The 4,195-nt window shown below is 45.6% G+C and overlaps 2 long non-coding RNA genes across 2 annotated transcripts; both read right to left on the bottom strand.

Moving 5' to 3' along the window:
• Window positions 1–966: 966 nt before the first annotated feature.
• On the bottom strand, window positions 967–2,141 carry LOC144246492 (uncharacterized). Its single transcript, XR_013340187.1, has 2 exons — window positions 2,042–2,141; window positions 967–1,938 (listed from the first exon to the last, which is right to left on the bottom strand). It is a non-coding gene; the product is annotated as an uncharacterized LOC144246492 (long non-coding RNA).
• A 550-nt stretch (window positions 2,142–2,691) lies between these two features.
• On the bottom strand, window positions 2,692–3,905 carry LOC144246491 (uncharacterized). The gene is made up of 2 exons (XR_013340186.1): window positions 3,767–3,905; window positions 2,692–3,663 (listed from the first exon to the last, which is right to left on the bottom strand). It is a non-coding gene; the product is annotated as an uncharacterized LOC144246491 (long non-coding RNA).
• Between the last annotated feature and the right edge of the window lie 290 nt (window positions 3,906–4,195).

Genomic DNA, 4,195 nt, shown 5'->3' with positions numbered 1-4,195 from the left:
AACTTTTAATCTTTGCAGCAAAGATGGAAGAGTCCTATAACAAGACATATATGTTTCTGTGCATATCAACACCTGGTCATCCTCACTGAAGTATCCATCACTCTAATTCCATTTTGCAACTAATGATCCTGTTCTAGAAACATTTCTTTCTGGAAACATAGATAATCTGGCTTCAAAGTCAAGTTGGAAACCTGGCACCTTAAAGGCAAGAGATCATCATATTTTACCTGACCATCTCTTGTAGGGGAACAGCAGCCACATAGGCAACAAGCAGAAGAACATGGTGCTAATTATGGTAATCTTAAGGGAGAAGTTTCTTAACTCAGGCTGAGTTAAGAAGTGTACTGTTGTCTCAGGTCCTCAGCTGGGTAATAATTAGCATTGACTCTATGGCTTAGAAGGCTAGATTAATTGCTTTATGATAGCATCTTATAGTGTACTATATTATATTTCTATATTACAGTATATTACAGTAGCAAAAACTCTTCCTAACAACTAACTAACTAACCAACTAGAAACACTTGTGACTCTCTGCTGAGAGACCAGACACACCTGTCCATCTGATTGGTCATTGAATTGAAACACCATCACTAGAATCTAATCAAGCAATCACCTTGGGTAAACAATCTCCAGAATACATTCCACATGAGATCAACAAGGAGCAGAGATAATAATTGTTTTGATTCTCTTCTCTGCTTTTCTCAGGAAAATCCTGAGAGTCTGTGCCTACTCTCTGTGGCCAGGGAGCTGCTTCCACAGTGTAGTGCAAAAGGAATGATTTTATGCACTGCAATTTCCTCAAGATCAGGCTTTTTAAAAAATAGCTAAAACCACTGGATTAAAGTGTATTAAAGTGCTGTCATGGTTTGACACTGGCACAATGCCAGTGCCCCCATGAAAATGTGATTCTTACCTTGAATGCTGTGAAGTGGAATCTAGAATAGAGCAAAGCAGGCCCAAGCTTAATAACAGGAAAAAAACTTTATTAAACTACTACTACTAAAGAAAAGAGAAAACTAAAGAAGGGGGGAAAAAAACCACACAAAGATCAAATGAAAACCTTGCAAAACATTCCTCCCCCCACCACCCAACTCCAACAAACCACAGTGAGACACAATCTGGACCCCAATCAGGTTTCCACCCTCCAAGCAATCGATACTCAGTCCATCGAGGGAACAGAGTCTCTCCTGTGCCACAGACCCCCCAAGAAACACAGCTCTACATCCTGTGTTTCCATGTCACACATGGCACCGCCCGGAGAAAAAAAGTTTGCCATGGTGACCCTTCTCCTTTCCATGCACAGTGCTCTCACCACCAATGCATGGATGGTCACTGCCTTTAGGATTTTTCCTTTCAAGGATGCCCTGCCAAGAGGGGAGAAAACAACAGTTCAGTTTTTCATTGTTTGGGACCACAGTCCCCCCCCATTTTCCCCTGGGGCCGAGGGCTCAAGAACAGAGATCTTCTTCTCTTCTCTTCTCTTCTCTTTTCCTTTCCAGGGCAAGGGGGCGCCACCACAAACCCCCTAACCTTTTCTCTGTTCACTCCACTTTTGTCTTTTTCTCAGCTGAAACAGGTCTCTTGACTCACTGGCATCCTCCCAAAACACAGTCCTTCTTGACGGAGAAGATTTGGTTCAGGTTGTGGCTAACACGGAAAAGTCCAGCCAAAAGCCACTCCTTGTCCCCCTCCCATCCAGAATTCCTCCTTCCAACATCCCATCCTAGGGTCCAAGGTGTCCCTCTTCCTCTCTTTCAAACCGAGGAGGGGAAAGGAAAATTCACAAAGCTTTCATTTCTCAAGGAAGGGTTAAAAGTCCGAACTCCCAGGATGGCTCGATGCCCGGACATCCAGCAACTCCCACACAACTGGGCACCTTGCAGCTCCCCCCGCTCCTCCTTCCTTGCGGCTTTCTCTCTCCCTCTCGGGAGAGGAACTCTGGGGGGGGGAAATGGAGACATCCCAGATTTCTTCCACCCTTCCATCTGCAGGGGCCAGCCCGGTTCCAGTCCTTTCACCACCCTTGGGGCTTTCGGCCTACCTTTCTCAGGCCATGGGGGCTTCCCCTCCCCCACCCAGCTCGTGGCTGGGCAGGGGAGAGGCTGCACTGCACGCTGACCGGAACCAAAGAGAGCGAGTTCCCCTGGGAATTCTGCTTTCAACCCCTCTGTGTTCTCAGAGGCGTGTTTACTTTCAATTGGTCAATATCTAAATTGACCTCTTCCTTCCGGAAAAAATTATCTTTCCGTGTCAAACCACGACATTCCACCCTTCGCCTCTGAGAACACAGACTACAAAAAAAAAAAATCATTATCAAAATTACATTCAACACATTCTATATAAAACAGCAACTTACACTAAATCTCCACCCCAATTCATCTCAAAACCCAACACATGCTTTGCTCTTATTCCTCCTGATCCCATTTCACAACATTCACCTTATCACCATCTTATCTTATCTTATCTTATCTTATCTTATCTTATCTTATCTTATCTTATCTTATCTTATCTTATCTTATCTTATCTTATCTTATCTTATCTTATCTTATCTTATCTTATCTTTTCCCGGTCAGGGAACCAAATGTCATGGTTTGACACTGGCACAATGCCAGTGCCCCCATGAAAATGTGATTCCTACCTTGAATGCTGTGAAGTGGAATCTAGAATAGAGCAAAGCAGGCCCAAGCTTAATAACAGGAAAAAAACTTTATTAAACTACTACTACTAAAGAAAAGAGAAAACTAAAGAAGGGGGGAAAAAAACCACACAAAGATCAAATGAAAACCTTGCAAAACATTCCTCCCCCCACCACCCAACTCCAACAAACCACAGTGAGACACAATCTGGACCCCAATCAGGTTTCCACCCTCCAAGCAATCGATACTCAGTCCATCGAGGGAACAGAGTCTCTCCTGTGCCACAGACCCCCCAAGAAACACAGCTCCACATCCTGTGTTTCCATGTCACACATGGCACCGCCCGGAGAAAAAAAGTTTGCCATGGTGACCCTTCTCCTTTCCATGCACAGTGCTCTCACCACCAATGCATGGATGGTCACTGCCTTTAGGATTTTTCCTTTCAAGGATGCCCTGCCAAGAGGGGAGAAAACAACAGTTCAGTTTTTCATTGTTTGGGACCACAGTCCCCCCCCATTTTCCCCTGGGGCCGAGGGCTCAAGAACAGAGATCTTCTTCTCTTCTCTTCTCTTCTCTTTTCCTTTCCAGGGCAAGGGGGCGCCACCACAAACCCCCTAACCTTTTCTCTGTTCACTCCACTTTTGTCTTTTTCTCAGCTGAAACAGGTCTCTTGACTCACTGGCATCCTCCCAAAACACAGTCCTTCTTGACAGAGAAGATTTGGTTCAGGTTGTGGCTAACACGGAAAAGTCCAGCCAAAAGCCACTCCTTGTCCCCCTCCCATCCAGAATTCCTCCTTCCAACATCCCATCCTAGGGTCCAAGGTGTCCCTCTTCCTCTCTTTCAAACCGAAGAGGAGAAAGGAAAATTCACAAAGCTTTCATTTCTCAAGGAAGGGTTAAAAGTCCGAACTCCCAGGATGGCTCGATGCCCGGACATCCAGCAACTCCCACACAACTGGGCACCTTGCAGCTCCCCCCGCTCCTCCTTCCTTGCGGCTTTCTCTCTCCCTCTCGGGAGAGGAACTCTGGGGGGGGGAAATGGAGACATCCCAGATTTCTTCCACCCTTCCATCTGCAGGGGCCAGCCCGGTTCCAGTCCTTTCACCACCCTTGGGGCTTTCGGCCTACCTTTCTCAGGCCATGGGGGCTTCCCCTCCCCCACCCAGCTCGTGGCTGGGCAGGGGAGAGGCTGCACTGCACGCTGACCGGAACCAAAGAGAGCGAGTTCCCCTGGGAATTCTGCTTTCAACCCCTCTGTGTTCTCAGAGGCGTGTTTACTTTCAATTGGTCAATATCTAAATTGACCTCTTCCTTCCGGAAAAAATTATCTTTCCGTGTCAAACCACGACAAGTGCATTAAAGAACACTGCTGCTCGAAAAAAAAGCCACCAACAACTGTGCTAGGGCAATATATTTCTTTTAAGACAATAAAGCTTATGGGTTTTTTTATGGTAGCTTAAAGTCCACATATGAAAATATTTCTTCATTTCAGTTCTAAAGATCCTGTAGCTCAGTAAAAGTTTTCTACACATTTAGTTGAAGGTTAATTTATGTTTC

Source organism: Lonchura striata, chromosome 1 (genome assembly GCF_046129695.1).
Source record: "Lonchura striata isolate bLonStr1 chromosome 1, bLonStr1.mat, whole genome shotgun sequence".
NCBI classification, from domain to species: Eukaryota; Metazoa; Chordata; class Aves; order Passeriformes; family Estrildidae; genus Lonchura; species Lonchura striata.
This window is presented reverse-complemented; position numbering and strand designations above follow the sequence as displayed.